This window comes from Phyllobates terribilis, unplaced genomic scaffold (assembly GCF_046119375.1).
Source record: "Phyllobates terribilis strain yellow unplaced genomic scaffold, ASM4611937v1 Scaffold_1__5_contigs__length_1240528914, whole genome shotgun sequence".
In the NCBI taxonomy this organism is placed as follows: Eukaryota; Metazoa; Chordata; class Amphibia; order Anura; family Dendrobatidae; genus Phyllobates; species Phyllobates terribilis.
The window spans coordinates 1,164,875,752-1,164,895,609 of NW_027362761.1; positions in this window are offsets into that span (position 1 = coordinate 1,164,875,752).

Sequence of the window (19,858 nt, forward strand, 5' to 3'; positions counted from 1 at the left end):
AGAGTTGCAGAGGGGACAGAATTAGGCAGTAACCCGGATCAGGTGACAGTGACGAAACCAGTCTTCGATATAAAAAGTCAACCCGCAAACGCAGGAGGAGATTTGGCGCCAAGAGAGGTGGCAGACACTCTCGCTGCAGCTCCAGTAACCGAGATTGCAGGCCGCAGCCTTGGGTACCAGTCAGGCCCGGACCTAGATGAAGATAGTCAAGCACCGAAAAACAGAGCTATGCCGGTCAAGGTCTAGACTGCACTCATCAACAGTCAAGCACTGAAGACCCAAACAACGCCGGTCAACAGTCTAGGACAAGCCCCCACCATTACAGACCAAGGAGATGCTCGTTGATGGTCAAGCATTGAAAAAGCCCTGGAGACACCCAATCAAAGACTCCAGCCTGGGCCAGTGGTCGAAGGAGAAGTGTGAGACAGGTTGTCACTTTTTGCATGGACTTGTAGTACCGGGAGTAGGCAGAAGGAGGGCTGCGGACCAAAAGGGCTCCCGCTGTTGCTTGTGCAGCTCAGAAAGTGTTGATAGACTTTGTAAGAGAGACGTACATCTAACGAGATGGAGCAGTGGCCTAGTCAAGGCCCAGGAAGCCGCAGCAATTACCAGAGACTGTTCCCGCCAAATACTGTGCTTGCCCTTTTCCCCAATAGAACCAGTTTGAACTATAGGCTCAGAACTGATTTAGGAGTTCCTTATTGTATACTAATTCATATACCGCTATTACACCGTTATTTGTCAAATACTCTGTAAATATTGTTCTTTTGTGATTTGCCAATTTCAGTATCTCTATAAACATTGCATATGGTTAATCCAAGAAATAAATTGTTTTCATCTGGTCCATCCGCTGTTGCATCAAGTCACCTGCTTTACAAAGTCACTGTCCAAGGTCTTCAAATCAAGGAACATTTCACTGACGAAGAGAAGACATGGCTCGTACATAGTTTGGTCTTTTCTGTGGTAACATACAGATGCAAAACCTGAACGATAAAGAAACAAGACAGAAGAAGAATCGACGCCTTTGAAATGTGGTGCTGGAGAAGGATGTTATCAATACCATGGATGGCAAGAAGAGCAAACAAATGAATTTTAGAACAAATCAAATCAGACATGTCACTCGATGCAAGGATCACCAAGCTACGACTTGCCCACTTTGGACACATCATACGAAGAGAGTAATCACTGAAGAAGGACATCATGGTCAGAAGAATAGAAGGAACAAGGCGAAGAGGAAGACCAGCAACCCAATGACTTGGTACAGTCAAGATAACAGCGGAGAAGACCCTGGTGGACCTATCTAGGCTTGTACAAGATCGATCTTCCTATAGGGCGTTCATCCATCAAGTCGCCATGGCTTAGGACTGGGCTGCAGGCCAAAAATAAAACAGTATTTGGCCATTCTATGGTGGAATTATATGAGCTCTGTATATTTTTTCTCCTCTATAGGGGCCTCATTCACACTTCAGTGATTTTCACGTGCGAGAAACTCGGTCCAATTTTCATTAGTGTTTTTTATATTAGAGTTTGTTCAGTGTCAGCTTTTACCATCAGAGTTTGGTCAAAGTTTCATCAGTTGTTCTTGCATGAAAAAAAAAAGTTCCTCTATCTTTTCCTATCTTGCAGTCATCCGAGTACTGTCAGATTTTTTCATAGACCCATAGACTTACATTGCCGATTTTGATCCAATACTCAGATCAAAATCAGACATGTCTCCGTAATTTTGCATGGAACGAACATTTTGTAAGAAATCATGGACATGTGAACAGCCACTTTAACTATTATAGGTACGAGTGCTATCTGTGAAAAACAGAGATAGCACTCATACGAGAAAAAGTGACGTGTGCATGAGGCCTAATATGTGGGCTCAAATTTAAAAAAAAAACTATGTAAGGTCTTGCTAGAGTTCACCATGAATTAGGATTTTCCCCATAAGCACCAGAAGTTGAGTGCCGTAAAGTGGCCCAAAGTGTATAAAGTCCTGGTGGGACACCACAGGTTTTTCTGATAGGAAGACAGCAAGCTTTCCATAGAACTTTTTTACTTTTGGCCCATTTGCAGCCATCTCCCTTGATAATCTGGTGGCAATGGCCCTTTTAAAGGTGGTCTCCGAAATTACCTTACATGTCTTTGTCGTTTTTTTGAGTGGTGTCTCCGGCACATCCAACTAGGAGCAAGTTCCTTTTAGAGGAAAGCTTCATCATTCCTGTGCCACAAAGTCTTCTTCTGCAATTTACCTAATGTAGTGGATGCGCCATGATGCCCACTGTGCCAACTGTAAAGTCTAAGTGGGATAGCACAGATTCTTTTGGGAGGCAGTAAAAATAAGCAGATACAGGCAGGTTGCAACAAGTCTTTGCGGCACTCATCAAGGATTCTGGGGGTCGTACATTTAGTAAAGTTGGGTTAGGCCGTACCTTAGATCTAAAAATGATTAGTTTTTTGCTTAGGGATCAATTTAATTTAAGACATCTATAGTTTTTGTCACTAAATCTCTTGTACTTGATTGCCAACCCGTCATCTCTGCCCCTCCCCGTCGTTGGGCTGGAATTTTCACAGTGTCTGTAACATGCATGCTGCTGCTCAGAGAACGGTCTGCAGCCTCTCCTGTGCTTTTTCTTTTTCCATTGTCCTGTTCTTTAATTTCTCAAAGATGGTGGCAAAAGTTGAGTTCCTTTCATCCATAAAATCAAGTTAGAGATGGCACAAGAGACATTGATAACATGGGCCAGGTTACAGGGTCTTCTCGATTATCTCTTCGATATAGAGACATTGGAGATAGTACCATATGACTGATATCAAACTGCTTTTCCGCTAGTTTGCCTAACTAGTTGGCAGATTTGGAGCAGATTTTCATTGTGGATTTAACATGGTCTCATACTGCAGATAAAAACCGCTCCACCATTGCCACTTAGTGTCCAAAACGTGACAATTCTATGGCAAATTTTGCTTTGCCACAATCTGTATCCTGAGCTGCTCATATACGCGATGTTCTCTTGTATAAACATTCACGTTCGATGGAAAAAGTTAAGCCACTGTTAGACACTCCTGTTGCCGCATATATCAATTAGAGAAGAGCCAACTAGGCAAAATCCAAATTTACCTGTTCGTACGAATTTTCCAGGAGAATTTAATGATATTCAAAATTGTTCTCCGCAAATTTAATGCCCCATATCATGCTTTTGGGTGTCTACAGACCCCCGAGCACAATAAAAATAAGATGTAAAAAATTTAAAAAAATCTTTATACTCACTTCACCGCTTACTTCTCCAGCCCCTCCACACTTCACAATCGCCTGTCCGGTCCTCGCCGCATCTTCTATTCACAGTTGCTCATGCTGAAATCTCATGACCTTTTATTTTGGGCTGGAACTTCCAGGTCAGGTTTGATGGTGCCAAGGAGGGTTTTGTGAATATGCGTGAAAGATCACGCCATGATTCCATGAGCTTTCACGCAGAACCCTCTCTGGCCCCTGGAAGTCTTGGCCCAGCATTAGAGACCTGGGGATTTCAGCACAAGGGGTAGCTATCTGAAGAGGTGACAAGAGCAGGGCGGGTAATGGTGAGGACCGGAGAGGTGACCGATGAAGTGAGTTTAAGGATTTTTTTTTTTAACACTTTGATGGCCCATTACGGTTCAAAATAATGGTGGCCATTTTTCTGAATTTGCTGGGAAGCAAATTCCAAAAAAACACATTTTGGTGAATGTGGGTTTTTGAAACTTCGAATAGAATTCAATTCTTCTCTAATTTATTCGCTCATCTATAATCTCCATGTAAGCAAAGTACTGGTGAAAATCCAATAGGAGCTTGAATCTTTTGGGCACCAATGTAAAATCTCCAACAGGACCCCCAACTATCATGGGTCTTTAATAGAATTGGCCAAAAGGACTCTTTGGGTACCAACGTAAAATCTCCAACAGGACCCTCGACTATCATGGGTCTTCAACAGAATTGGTCAAAAGGACTCTTCAGGTACCAATGTAAAATCTCCAGCAGGACCCCCAACTATCATGGGTCTTTAATAGAATTGGCCAAAAGGACTCTTTGGGTACTAACGTAAAATCTCCAACAGGACTCCCAACTATCATGGATCTTTAATAGAATTGGCCAAAAGGACTCTTCAGGTACCAACGTAAAATCTCCAACAGGACCCTCGACTATCATGGGTCTTCAATAGAATTGGTCAAAAGGACTCTTCAGGTACCAATGTAAAATCTCCAGCAGGACCCCCAACTATCATGGGTCTTCAATAGAATTGGCCAAAAGGACTCTTTGGGTACCAACGTAAAATCTCCAACAGGACTCCCAACTATCATGGATCTTTAATAGAATTGACCAAAAGGACTCTTTGGGTACCAATGTAAAATCTCCAACAGGACTCCCAACTATTATGGGTCTTTAATAGAATTGGCCAAAAGGACTCTTTGGGTACCAACGTAAAATCTCCAACAGGACTCCCAACTATCATGGGTCTTTAATAGAATTGGCCAAAAGGACTCTTTGGGTACCAACGTAAAATCTCCAACAGGACTCCCAACTATCATGGGTCTTTAATAGAATTGGCCAAAAGGAATCTTTTGGGCACCAACGTAAAATCTCCAACAGGATTCCCAACTATCATGGGTGTTTAATAGAATTGGCAAAAAGGACTCTTCGGGTACCAACGTAAGATCTCCAACAGGACCCCCAACTATCATGGGTCTTTAACAGAACTGTCCAAAAGGAATCTTTGGGTAACCCTAGGCTCCAGAGCTGGGTACGACTGCAAACCATACACCCACTATAGTTACTCCCCTCTTAAAATCTGACCTCACAAGTCTATGTCCTCTCATACTTTTGAAAAGATGGACAGTCAAGCGTTAATAAAAAGCCTTAGATATATAGCACAAAGTTGGTGTCTTTATATTCGGTCTTTCATCCATTCATGAGAAATACAAGAAAATCTCTCCCTGGGTTTACAATCTCATCTCAGAACAGATAGAAGGATCAGCGCGAGCCATACAGGGGTGTCAGGCATAAGAGCGGACAGAAGCCGCCTTGGGACCCGGGGAAGGGGGGTGAAAACCAGTAAATCAGTGAACGCCTGTCAAAGGCTCCATGCCGTAGGAATTACTCAAGCGAAAATAACAAATGGCCGTCATTGTAGAGCCAAAAACCTGTGATTATAATTATCACATCCCCAGTGACCTTGCATAAACTTTAATCTCTCTCCAATGGAGCATTTAAATAGCCTGCATCTACTAGCAAGGGAGCGTGGAATATACATATATACAGGCAGAGGAAAAGCACTAAGCCTCGGTGTTTAAACTCTGTATGAATGACCAGAACACGCAAGCCGGCAGGTCCGAAACCGAAATGTGAGAATGTGGGGTCCGGGCAAATTATAATTATATTCACACATGCAGGCGTATGGGGGGAAAAAGCATAAAATAATAAAATGGTGGCGACTATAAAAAATGATATAAAATATGAATAATAATGTAATAATATTTATATAAAAGTAGCACTGATGGCTAATGTGGTGATAACATTGATAATAATAATCAACATATTACCCACAGTCAAAAAATGAATACAAAGGTTTTATAACTATAAAAATATATATATTTATAGTAACATTCCCTCAATATATCAATAGTTTAAGGTCCTGAAAACTAAATTAAAAGAAAAGCTCTTGTTTAACCCCTTCACGACATCCGCCATACATGTACGGTGCAAGTCAAAAGCGGATGTATTAAAAATAAAAATAATAATAATTTTTTTTTTTTCTTAAATGTGTATATTTGGGGATAAAAATCATTTTTACAATTGAGTTGCATTAAAGTTTTCGCACCTTTTGACTTTTACAGACTCTTTGTTCCCCGGCACATTCGACTTTAATGTGGTCTTTGATCATAAATTAGGTGATAGCAGCTCAGAAAAAAGACAAATAAAACAGATACAAACTCGCTGTCCAGACCTACATAGTGAGCTCACTGTTGAATTCTCAGTTAACTCATTCTGCAGCCAGCAATAAAAACAGTGCAACAAAGAGGCAAAGGGTGTAAAACCTTTCAGGACACCCACTTGCAAATATGATTTTAGCTCCAAAATGCATGCATTTAGGTACAAAATGCCTCCAATTATAGGCAACCCCTTTGAGAGAAGAAAAATTGACTGTTGGTCCAGGTTTACCAGTTTTTGCAAAAACAGTGGGAACATGTGGTGTTATTTCACACAAATGTGATGTTTTCATTTTATTTCATAGAAAACTTAAAGGGGTATTACCATCCCAAAGATCCTATCCCAATATTCAATAATAATATTAGCAAATACCTCCAATTAGAAATGTAGTATAGTTCTTCTGATTTGCTATGTCTTTTACCCTATGTGCAGGGCATTGTAGTAGCTTAGGTATCCATGGTTACGACCACTAATTGTCACTATATGAGTGGTTGTGATCATGGATACCTAAGCTACTGCAATGCCCTGCACATGTTGTAAGCGACATAGCTTATCAGAAGAACTATACTACATTTCTAGTTGGAGTTATTTGCTGATATTATTATTATTACACCCACTACATATTGAGATAGAATCTTGGAGATGGGAATACCCCTTTAATAAGAAAAAACTTGGAAATAAAAGATACCGTATATAAATAATCTAAAGTCTGATTTTTATTGAAACATAAAAACTACTAAGTTAATTTAGTAAAAAAAATACTTTTTCTTCCTCTAAAAAATCTATACTGAATATGTATAAAAGCAAAAAATATTTTTATTAAGTGGGTAAGGCTGATTTGGCATTTGCACAAAACTGAAACTCCAAAGCCCAAACTGGATTAATATTACCAGTACAGGTTAGAAGGGATAAAGGGCTTCTGGAGACATTATGGTCACATCATGAAGGCGCACAGGTCCTACATACTGGGCGTTGCTCAGTACAACCCCTGGCAAAAATTATGGAATCACCGGGCTTGGAGGATGTTCATTCACTTGTTTAATGTTGTTGAAAAAAAGCAGATCACAGACATGGCACAAAACTAAAGTCATTTCAAATGGCAACTTTATGGCTTTAAGAAACTGTAAAAGAAATCAAGAAAAAAATGTGGTACTCAGTAAGGGTAATTTTTTTCAGACCAAGTAGAGGGAAAAAATTATGGAATCACTCAATTCTGAGGAAAAAATTATGGAATCACCCTGTAAATTTTCATTTCCAAAACTAACACCTGCATCAAATTAGATCTGCTCGTTAGTCTGCATCTAAAAAGGAGTGATCACACCTTGGAGAGTTGTTGCACCAAGTGGACTGACATGAATCATGGCTCCAACATGAGAGATGTCAATTGAAACAAAGGAGAGGATTATCAAACTCTTAAAAGAAGATAAATCATCACGCAATGTTGCAAATGATTGTTGGTTGTTCACAGTCAGCTGTGTCTAAAATCTGGATCAAATACAAACAACATAGGAAGGTTGTTAAAGGCAAACATAATGGTAGACCAAGGAAGACATCAAAGTGTCAAGAAAGGAAGCTTAAAGCAACATGTCTCCAAAACAGGAAATGCACAACAAAACAAATGAGGAACGAATGGGAGGAAACTGGAGTCAATGTCTGTGACCGAACTGTAGGAAACTGCCTAAAGGAAATGGGATTTACATACAGAAAAGCTAAACATAAGCCATCATTAACACCTAAACAGAAAAAAACAAGGTTACAATGGGCTAAGGAAAGCAATCGTGGACTGTGGATGACTGGATGAAAGTCATATTCAGTGATGAATCGTGAATCTGCATTGGGCAAGGTGATGATGCTGGGAATTTTGTTTGGTGCCATTCCAATGAGATTTACAAAGATGACTGCATGAAGAGAACATGCAAATTTCCACAGTCATTGATGATATGGGGCTGCATGTCAGGTAAAGGCACTGGGGAGATGGCTTCCATTACATCTTCAATAAATGCCCAAGTTTACATTGATATTTTGGACAGTTTTCTTATCCCATCAATTGACAGGATGTTTGGGGATCATGACATCATTTTTCAAGATGATAATGCATCCTGCCATAGAGCAAAAACTGTGAAAACATTCCTTGAAAGAAGACACATAAGGTCAATGTCATGGCCTGCAAATAGTCCGGATCTCAATCCAATTGAAAATCTTTGGAAGTTGAAGAAAATGGTCCATGACAAGGCTCCAACCTGCAAAGCTGATCTGGCAACAGCAATCAGAGAAAGTTGGAGCCAGATTGATGAAGAGTACTGTTTGTCACTCATTAAGTCCATGCCTCAGAGTGCAAGCTGTTATTAAAGCCAGAGGTGGTGCAACAAAATACTAGTGATGTATTGGAGTGTTCTTTTGTGTGTTTGTTTTTCATGATTCCATAATTTTTTCCCTCTGCTTGGTCTGAAAAAAAATTACCCTTACTGAGCACCACATTTTTTTCTTGATTTCTTTTAGTGTTTCTTAAAGCCATAAAGTTGCCATTTGAAATGACTTTAGTTTTGTGCCATGTCTGTGATCTGCTTTTTTTCAACAACATTAAATAACTGAATGAACACCCTCCGAGCCCGGTGATTCCATAATTTTTGCCAGGGGTTGTAGAAGTCTGGAGATTACAAATTAACTGCAGAGGAGGTAAGAGAGGAGCAGCAGGAGCTCGGCTGAGGCTCATCCTCCCACTTCCAGCATCACCTGCGCTACTGTTAGTCTGAGTGATTTCAGCTGAATAAAGTATTGCTGCAAGTGGGGAAAAGTGGGTTGAAGGAGAAAGCTGGTGCCAGTGGTGGAGTCATACAAAAGGAGGACAATTTAAAGGAGTATAATGAGGGACAGTACTGCTACTAGTGGTGGAGAAGGGTAGAAAGGTGCAAATTTTGCTGGCAGTAAGAGAATGGGAAAGAGGACATTTCTGCTGGTGCTAGTTTTATTTGTTTGGCACTTTGGGAGTGGAATTTTAAAGGGAATTTGTCACCATGTTTTTGCTCTAACATCTGAGATCAGCATGACGTAGAGACAGAGACCATGATTCCAGCGATGTGTCACTTACTGGGATGCTTGCTGTAGTTTTGATAAAAATCACAGCTTTATCAGCAGGAGATTATCACTAGAGTACTAGTAGACATGAGGCCAAGTAAGTGATACATCGCAGGAATCAGGGTTTCTGTCTTTACTTTATTCTGCTCCCAGATTAGGTGGCAAAAACCTGGTGACAGATTCCCTTAAAGGGGTTGTCCACTACTAGGACAACCCCTTCTTGAACTAATTGTTTGGCCTTGATAAAATAAAAAAACCTATACTCACCTCCTGTGCTGATGCCGTTCCCCGTTCCCATAGACTCACCAATGCAAGTCTATGGGTACATATGTCATCAGATTTTTAAGCACATATCTCAAAGGAACCCATGAAATTTCATCAGCCAAGTACAGTAAATTCACAGCCAGAACACTCAGAATAAATAGATAGATATCCTGCAGATATACAGTACAGACCAAAAGTTTGGACACACCTTCTCATTTAAAGATTTTTCTGTATTTTCATGACTATGAAAATTGTATATTTTCAGTTGTTTCACACTTTTTTTGTTAAGTATATAATTCCACTTGTGTTAATTCATAGTTTTGATGCCTTCAGTGTGAATGTACAATTTTGATAGTCAAGAAAATACAGAAAAATCTTAAAATGAGAAGGTGTGTCCAAACTTTTGGTCTGTACTGTATGTCACAAGCCCCCTACATATTATAAACTTGCACCCTTTAGTGCCATTCATGTGGCACTAAAGGGTGTTTAGTCTGGTTTAACCTAATAAAAAAAATAATAATTTAAAAAACTACACGGGGTCCCCCCCAATTTTGATAACCAGCAAAGGTAAAGCAGACAGCTATGAGCTGATATCACCAGGCTGGGAAGGTCCCTGGTTATAGGTCCTTCCCAGCCTAAAAATACCAGCCCATAGCCACCCCAGAAGTTGCGCATGACATTAGATGTGTCAATTCTGGTGCTTTGTCTTTGCTCTTCCCGATTGCCCTGGTGCTTTGGCAATCGGGGTAGTGTGGCTCGGGGTTGATGTCAGCTGTAAATTGTTCAAAAACACAGCTGACATCAAGCCCTGGTGTTAGTTATGGAGAGGAGTCTGTCAGACACCCCCATTACTAATTGAGTAATCAAAAGAAAAAACACACACAAAAGATACTTTTTTTTTAAGAAAACACTCCCCCACACTTTTCGATTCACCAATTTCGTAAAACAACAAAAAACATTCAATTCCGACGTAGTCCACAAATGGAAACCTGAAAAACATAAAAAGGAACACAAAAAAACAAGACACTGTCCCTCGTTCAAAAATGTATTCGAAAAAAACTCCCACGCAGGTCTGACGTAGTCCAGAGTTCCCCGAATCCGGCCCCGGCGACTGTGAATAGCAGTAATGTTACCGCTATTCATAGTCGCTGGGTTCTGATGTCACTGCTCATCAGAGTCGGCAGCTCACATGCGTGGGACATTTTTTTCTAATAAATTGGTGAATGAGGGACAGTGTCTTGTTTTATTTTCTCTCTTTTTATGTTTTTCAGGTTTCTTTTTGTGGACTACATTGGATTCCCTGGACTACATCAGACATGAATGGGTTTTTTTATGTTTTTTTTAATAAATTGGTGAAACAGCAAAAGTGTGAGGGAGGGTTTTTTCAAATAAAGTGTTTTTTTGTGTGTGTGTTCTTATTTATGATTACTGGGTTAGTAATAGGGGTGTCTGATGGACACTTCTCCATTATTAACATCAGGCTTGATGCAACAACCCCAAGCCCCATTACCCCGATTGCCAATGCACCAGGGCAATCGGGAAGAGCCAAGGCAAAGCACCAGAATAGGCTCATCTAATGTGATGCGCCACTTCTGGGGAAACGCCAGGCAGATATTTTTAGGCTGGGAAGGGCCTATAACCAGGGACCTTCCCAGCCTAATAATATCAGCCCGCAGCTGTCTGCTTTATCTTTGCTGGTTATAAAAAATAGGATGGGCCCCAACACTCTTTAGTGCCACGTGAAAGGCACTAACGGGTACAAGTTTATAATATGTAGGAGGCTAGTGAAATTATATATCTGCAGGTCATCTATCTATTCTATATATGTATCTAATCTATATATCTATCTAATATGTGTTTATTAACTATTACATATATAATATCTTCCTATCATCTATCTATATATTTAGATAAGATTGCTTTATTACTTTTGCAAACCAGCTTTAAGTTACCTAGAGTATTATTATAGTATGTAAACGATGTAAAAAACACATTACATACTGATGATAGGCGAGAGAAAAAATCACACACTCGCAAAGCACTTGCATGGCATATGGAATGACTGACACTTGTCCAACTTTTCAGGATGAACATCAGAATGATTTTTAATACGCTGATGTGAGCGAACCCTTAGGGTGTTTGTTTTCTCTAAAGAGCTATGTTGTACTGCAGTGTAGAGTTTGCATTACTGGGGAAGTATTGTGTGCTGCATTGTGGTTTGTGCTGTTGGGGGAAGTTATTTTGGGCTGCACTTGTATTTGTTTGGCACTTCTAGGGAGTTATGCTGTGCTTCACTGAGATAGGTGGAGCCAATAGGGAAGTCTTGGTGCAGCACTGTGGTGCTTGTTTGATGCTGATGGGGAGGTATTTTGTGCTGCACTGTGGTCTTTCCGCTGCTAGGCAGAATTATGTGCGTAGTGGTATTTGGTTGTATCTTCTGGAGGTATTTCGGCACTGCACAATAATTGGTTCTGCTCAGCAGCTTTTGTTTTGTGGCTGGTGAGATCCAATAACAAGAGAGAACCCCTGCCCTATGATATAGTATCTAAGGGGTAACGTTTCTCCTTGTGGAGAGTGACATGTCAAGCCTGGCATGCCGAGGTGAGGAGACTTTAAACCGCAATGCTCCTCTGGGAAATATGCAATTTGTCTCTTCAAAGAGGAAGAGGACTATAACTCTAGTGCCACCTAAAGGAAGTAGCAATCCTAAAAGTCAATATCGACTCTCTAACAAGCCTTGCCACATGACATTGGATTAAAGCCAAAACCAAAATCTCAATTTGCAGACACTGTGTTTCGGGTATTGCCTCTCTTCCGTGCAAAATGTGAGATCGGGTTTGGCTGGGTGAGAGGTGTCTGACCGGAATCCAAGAGGTAACGTTTCTCCTGGTGGAAAGTTACATGTCAATACTAGTATAACATAACATAAAGCACTTAAAAATTTATTTTGTCCCACAGCATCATCAATTTAAAATGTAACTTCTTGTCTAAAAAAAACAACTTAAAAAAAACAGTAGCATGGGTGATATGTGGTAATGAATGAGTTAAATTTCAAAATCACCCGAAATACATTGTTTATTGGCCTTAGTCAATGAGATCTCACAACCATGGTGCACTACTGACAGGCTACAGCATCTTTATAGAATCGTATTGCCAACCTATACCATGATTATGCCAATGGATAGCACTATGTGGATGGGACAACATGTGGGGACTGGCCACACATGGCAGAAACTCACAATCCTGCTGTCACTGACTGGCATTGTGTGGACAGCTCTTTGGCTGTGCAGCCACAATGCGGCAGCACCCTCAAAGAAATATTATTTGGGCATTGTGACAGAGTCACTGGTATGATATATGAGGGGAGGTATGTGTCACGCAGGTTGCTAGCCTGTGTGAACTAGAACCAATAAACTTTCTGCCAGTATGTTATATGCTCGGGTTAACTCTTTTAAAGGGTGGGGTTTCATGGGAATGACATAGAGATGGGAGGGACGTCATTCCCCATACCTCCACCCCAGGGTGTGGCTGAGCAACGTTTAAATGTTCAGTCCTATTTTTTTCTCTGTTGTTGAGTTTGGAGTGGCAAAGATTCCAGACTGTAAGGCCACAGCTCAGAGAGGAGCTGAAAGCTGGGACTACAACCTGTGTGGGCGAACCCAACACTGCTATGGACTGTGGTATCGCTTATCTTTTAATTTGTTGTTTTGCTAGTAAGGCTGTGTTTACTTCTGCTGGAGCTGCAGGGCTTTATGCCACATAATAAAGCCTGCAGAGAAAACGGGTTCCTGAATCTACTTTCGGAAGCAGCTGAGTGAGGCGTCATACCACAGTTGGTGTGAGAGTGCGAGCAAGATTCCTGCTGCAGAGACCGGTGGATGTCTTGGGTGAAGGCTGCCAGCCAGCAGAAGACGTCCTGCAGCATGGAAGAGCTAATTAAGCACCTGGTGCAGAGCCAGCAGAGCATGCAGCAGCAGTTGCAGAGCCAGCAGAGCATGCAGAAGAGCCAGTAGAGCATGCAGCTGCAGCACCGTGAGCAGCTACAGCAGCAACAAGAGACCACTAAGCTGCTGATACAATAGGTTCAGCTCCAGAAACAGCAGCAACAGGACAAGCATCACCAACAGCAACAGCAGATCGAGTTACTTGCCGAGGCGATTCGTGGCAAGGCAACGGCTCTGACAAGTCCAGGTGATGACACATAGGTCAGGAAGACAGTAAGGAGAGCGTTACAGAAGATGACCCCCGGGGATGATGTTGAGACATTCCTGACTATTTTTGAGAGGGTGGCGGAACGGGAGAAATTGCCGCTGGAGCAGTGGGCGGAGGTTCTTGCGCCATATTTGACTGGTGAGCCGCAGAATGCTTATTACGATCTCACTTGACAGGACGCAAAGGAATACTCCAAATTACAAACCGTAATATTGGCACACTCAGGAGTGACTATGTCTGTCAGATCACAAAGGGTTCACCACTGGGCGTATGCTGGCGACAGACCTCCACGCTCACAGATGTTTGACTTGTTACATCTTGTGCAGAAATGGCTGCAGCCAGAGTCTTCCTCTCCTGCCCAGATGGTTGAGCATGTGGTGATGGACAGGTTCATCCATTCCCTACCCAGGCCGGTGCAGACCTGGGTTGCTCAGCGCGACCCTCGAAACACAGACAACCTCGTAGGTCTGGTAGACAGATACAAAGTGGTCGAAAAATCCCTGGGGAAACCCGACATAGCCACCTCCCCTTACTGGAGTGCTCAAAGGGGGGTGGGTTCACCACAGAAGGGGTTCAAAGCCACAATTGGGGGGTGTTCTACTTCCACTGAAGGGGCCGCAAGGACTGTTCTAAAGGATGTGATCTGCTGGCGATGTCGCAATCCCGGACACATAGCCACCCAGTGTCATACGTCTACTGAGCCAATGGACTGCAGACTAGGCAGACGATGTTCATGCTATGCTTACCCTGCCTGCAGCGTGGACTGTTAACCAGGCGAGGGGCCGCAGGCGTGTGCCGTGTCCGTTAATGGAATGATGGTCCTGGGGCTGTTGGACTCCCGGAGTCTGGTGACCTTGATCAGTGCCACCCTTCCCCACCAGCTGATCCACGCCAGATCTGTGGGTGTCCGCTGCATACATGGGGATGCCAAGAACTACTCGGTGGCCAGAGTGACAGTTGGAACAGACTGTGGCACCCAATCCCACTAGGTCGGGGTGGTCAAGGACCTGATACATCCCATCATATTGGGACGCGATTTTCCCTTGTTCTGGGATTTGTGGGGGAAGGGATCCAGACTCAGTCACGGGGACTAAAGCCAGGACCCTAGAGAAATACCCCAGTCGACATCGGAAGTGGATGGGTTTCCACTGTGTGTCCTTGTCAGTGACGAGGACGAGACTGTGACTGAGGAGGCCGACCTCCCTGAGTTAGAGGTGCTCGGAGAGAACTTTGGGGCAGCTCAAGTTTGGGACTTGACCTTGAAAGGGGCATGAGACAATGTTACGGTTTGTAATGGTGTTGCTCAAGAGCCGGGGACAGACACCAGGTACCCACACTTTACAGTTCAGATGGGAGCTGTTAAACTGGGTAACCAAACTGAAAGGTGAAGAGGTAGTGGAACAGCTGTTAGTTCCAGGGCCATACCGTTGGAGGGTATTAGATATGGCCCACTCACATATTCTGGTGGAACACCTAGGGGTTGAAAAAACTCAGGAGTGAATAGTGAGGAGGTTTTATTGGCCAGGATGTTACCAGGAGATCTTAAACTATTGTAGGTCCTGCCCCACCTGCCAGATAACCACACCTACACTTCTGTAGTCCCTTAGTTCCACTACCTGTGATAGAAGTTCCCTTTGAGAGGATTGCCATGGACCTCGTGGGTCTCTTAGTTAAATCATCCCAGGGCCTTCAATACATCTTGGTCGTCATGGACTATGCGACCCAGTACCCCGAAGCGGTACCCTTAAGGAACTCATCCAGTAGGAGCATATCTTGGGAACTTGTCCACATCTTTGCCAGGACCGGCCTGCCGAAGGAAACCCTGACGGACCAAGGTACCCCATTCATGAGTAAGGTGATGAAGGAGCTGTGTAAAGTGCTTCAGATTACCCAGCTGCGAACCTCCATTTACCATCTGCAGACCGATGGCCTGGTGGAGCACTTCAATAAGCACTTGAAACCGATGTTTAAGAAGGTCGTCGAGAAGGATGGTCGAGACTGGGACTGCCTGCTTCCGTTTATACTTTTCTTCGTCAGAGAAGTTCCCCAAGTCTCCACTGGCTTCTCTCCGTTCGAGCTTCTATATGGCCGACATGAAAAGGGGTCTCCTAGACATCGCCAAGGAAACCTGGGAGGCCAAGGTCACACCCCACCGGATCATCATCGAACATGTCGCCCAGTTACAGGAGAGAATGGCAAAAGTGATGCCTATTGTGAAGGAACATCTCTGGGCGCAGGAAGCCCAGGCGAAGGTGTATAACTGGTTGGCAAGGCTGAGACAGTTCCAGCCTGGGGATCGTGTTCTGGTTCTCATTCCCACTGTCGAAAGTAAGTTCCTGGCCAAGTGGCAAGGCCCGTATGAGGTGGTGGAGAAACTCAGTGAAGTGAACTACCGAGTCCACCAGCCTGGCCGAAGAAAGTATACCATGTGAACTTGCTCAAGCCATGGCGGGACCGGGAGCCTGTGGAAACTCCTTGCCTGGCAGCCGCTCCCGAAGGCAAGGTGGAAGAGGTCAATATAGCAGACACTCTATCGCCAGCCCAGAAGCAACAGTGTCGAGAACTACTACAGTGGAATTGGGAGCTGTTCTCAGAGTTGCCAGGGCATACTCAGGTGGTAGAGTATGACGTGCTAACAGAGCCACACGTAAGAGTGAATATGAACCCGTACAGGATTCCGGAAGCACGCTGGGAGGTAATCTTGGCCAAGGTGAAAAGGATGATAGACCTCGGTGTGATAGAGGAGTCAAAAAGTGGGTGGTCAAGACCAATCGTCCTCGTGCCAAAACCCAACGGAGAGTGGAGGTTTTGTAATGACTACCATCGGCTGAATGATGTGTCCAAGTGTGACGCGTACCCAATGCCCCGCTTCGACGAACTCATTGAGAGGCTTGGACCGGCGAGATGCATCACCACTCTGGACCTGACGAAGGGCTATTGGCAGATCCCCATGTCCCAGACGGGTTCCTGAGTCTACTACCGGAAGCGGCCGAGTGAGACGTCGTACCACAGCATCTACTGCATAGTTGTATTCACTGTTGGAATTACTATGATGCTATACAGCACTATGTGTCCGTATTAGGTGGGCACTGAGTGATATTGTTATTTGTCACTATATTGTGACGTTATTTATGCAAAACACACTTGTAGCATCAATATAAAATTATTCTTAACTTTTATATACATTTTTTACCCAATTACTACTATCACATAAATGTATATAAATGTTTCTGAAAGTTTTCAGAACTAGACATATTTATGTTAAGATTTCTTCACATGGGTCCAGTAGATGAGAATTTGTACTCCTTTTGCAAGGTTCTTTCACTAAAGAGCTGTCTAGCCCATTACTTCACCTATGTGCTTGGCCATAGACAACATTTCCCCCTTCCAAAGACCTTGCCATGGCATTGTTTCTCTTCTCACAATCCATTTTTATCCTTTCCACTTCTTCTCTATTGTCAGCCACATCCATACCTGTTCAGTGAAAAATTATATTTCCACCTTTTTCTTTTTTTTAACCCTGCCGTACGCCTCCAGAAATATGGGCCTTTTTATTTAGGGCTACTTTTTGTAGTCTTTACTAAGGGTGCGTGGTGCCCAGAATAATATGCAAAGACCATAAAAATTAGCATTAAACAAACAGAATCATATCCGCTAGTCTCACGTGGTGAGGTGGATTAATGAAGCCGCAGGTCATAGTAGACACACAAATCCAGGGCGTTGGCATAGCAAGCAGGCATGTGGAACACAGAGGATTTGGACACCCTGGAAGCCACAGAACCAGGATAGCAGGTGATGAGGGAAGCAGCAATTTCAAAGTATCACACACACATGAAGGCAAAGTTTTGCAAAGATGAATGCACAATATGAACAGAGTCCAATTACAGTACGTAATGCTTACTGCAATGGATGGGTTAACAAGCAGGTAACAAGCGAAGGGCTTAAAGGCAGGTCTGAGGGTACGCAGGAATCACACTAATACTCCAAAGATGACTGCATAATGTGGACGAGGTTTGGAGCATTCCAAACAGCAAATAAACACATGAGTCTCAATACTAAAACGCATGTGTGTCAAACTGTGCACTAAAAGATCTTGAACGATGATATGACTGATGAACACCGAGCTCCTTTTAAGATCCGATGTGAAGCACAGCAAAGGGCAGCAGCAATAGGATAAGGAAGCCAATCCCTACCCAGAAGAAGAGAAAGGTGTATAACTGTACCTTCTGTCCACTTAGGATCCCTCCGAGAAGAGTCAGTAATAACAGATAACAGATGATTAGAATGATATCTCTTGAGCAAGTTAGGAGCATTAATGTCCTTTTTGGGTACCCAGTATTTCTCCTTGGGACCATATCCCTTCTTTTCTATTAAGTAGAAGACATCCCCAAGAACCTTCTCACAGTCCAAAATTTGGTTAATCTCATACCTTATGAAAGGATCAGAAGGAGGAACTCTCTTGACTGTAGGAGAGAATTTGATGAAGACCAGAGGATGTATTAATGCATTAGGGATTTGTAGCGTAGGAGGTCATTTTAAACGTAAGTGACTGGATTAATTTGCTGAATAATTTGGAGTGGGCTGGTGAGCTTAGAAGCCAATGATTTGCAACAAGTCTTTAAATGGATGTTTTTGGTGGACAGCCAAACCTTACTTCTGTGAGAGATGTTTGGAACAGGTCTATGGTATCTAACAGCACTCATTTTTATTTAGCAGCTGTTTCAGCCATATTGGATTGCTCCTTAGTCCAGATGTTATGTATGTCCTGAGAAACACTACTCACAGCTGGAAGTAACTTTAGGTATACTAGTAGGAATACTAGGTTCTCAACCATACACTGTAACAAATGCAGATTTCAATTTCCAGAAGATTCTGAAACTGAATTGTGGGTGAATTCGGCCGAACGAAGCAAAACCGGCAAATTATTTTGATGGGAGTAGAAGAAACTTTGTATTGCTGAATGGACTTATTAATTCTCTCAGTCTGCCCATTATTTCAGAACCTGAAAATAAATTGCACACCACGGTCAGAGGCTATGCAAACTGGGAGACTGTGGAACCGAAAAAATTCTTTGAAAAATACTTGGAGTGGGGCAGATGGAAGTCCTGATATTGGAACAAAATGAGACATCTTGTAGAAACAGCCCACTATGACCCAGACAGTAGTGAAGTTTTAGGAAGAACTGTAACAAAGTGCATGTAAATCTTTATCCAGGGTTCTTGTCTTATAGGAAGAGGCTGAAGGGGTCTGACAGGCACTTGACATGAGGGTTTGAACTTCATACACTGGGAGCTAGATGTTATGAAATCTTTGAAGTCTTGTCTCCATTTGGCCCACGAATAAAAACAAGATATTAGTTCAGCAGTTCTTTTAGCTCCTGGGTAACTGTGACGCCAGGTTGTGAGACGCTGGAAAGCCCCTTACCCTGGGAGATGGGGGACTCGGAGTCGGGTCCTGTGATGGAGAGATGGGGTGCAGCCGTGGCCCGGACCCGACCCGTGCCCAGGGCCGTCACACTAAAAAGGATGGTATGGGCTTATCCGAGTTGAGTGGCTGATCTCGACTACGCCACCTGTGGCACCTGGTGAAGGCCACCAGCGCCGCTGCAGTCCGCTGAGGCATGGTGTTATGGCGGCCGTCGTTGTTACTACTCCCCACAGGCGGAGCAAGGGCCTCAGGGCAGAGGGACAGGAAGACGGGGGTAGTAGTCTAGGAGGTTTTGGTGCTGCGTAGTGCGGTGTAGTGCAGAATAAAGAGTCCGGAGGCCATAGGGGTGAACTTCCAAGGCTTTACTCACGGAAGAGATGGCAGTAGGAAGGCGACTCCCTGCTCCTCGCTGGGTTCTGCGGTCACCAGAGACGAAGGGGTCCGACAACCTCCGAGTAAGTCCAGTGTTAAATCAGGACCCTGCGCCAGAGTGTTCCTAGACTTCAGACCGGGTCCTTTCCTGTCTGTGTGTGTGTAGATAGGCCGGGTCTCCCTCTGAACTTCACTCAGAAAAAGGGTATGGGTGGCAGCGCCATTCCTTCCGTTACCCGGTGGGATCCTCAGGGCCTACCGGGCTTTCCTGGCCAGGACATGGAGTAGCAAGGTCGGGTGTTGGGGGCCGGTACCCCTCTTGCTGCCGGAATCCCTCTGAATATATAAGGTTGGCGAGGACAGGTGGCGTATACCGCACTGTCTGCATCCTCCCCGGGATCCATTTGCGGTGGAGCTACACTCTTAAGCTCCGGGCCTTCTTGGCCATGGTCCCTGACCGGGCTGAGACATACATTATCTGCAGCCTGCCCCTCGACCCAAGGCCAAGGTACGAGGGCTGTGTCTCCATCCGATGCAGGCCCATACAGGATCCGCGTCCAGGGT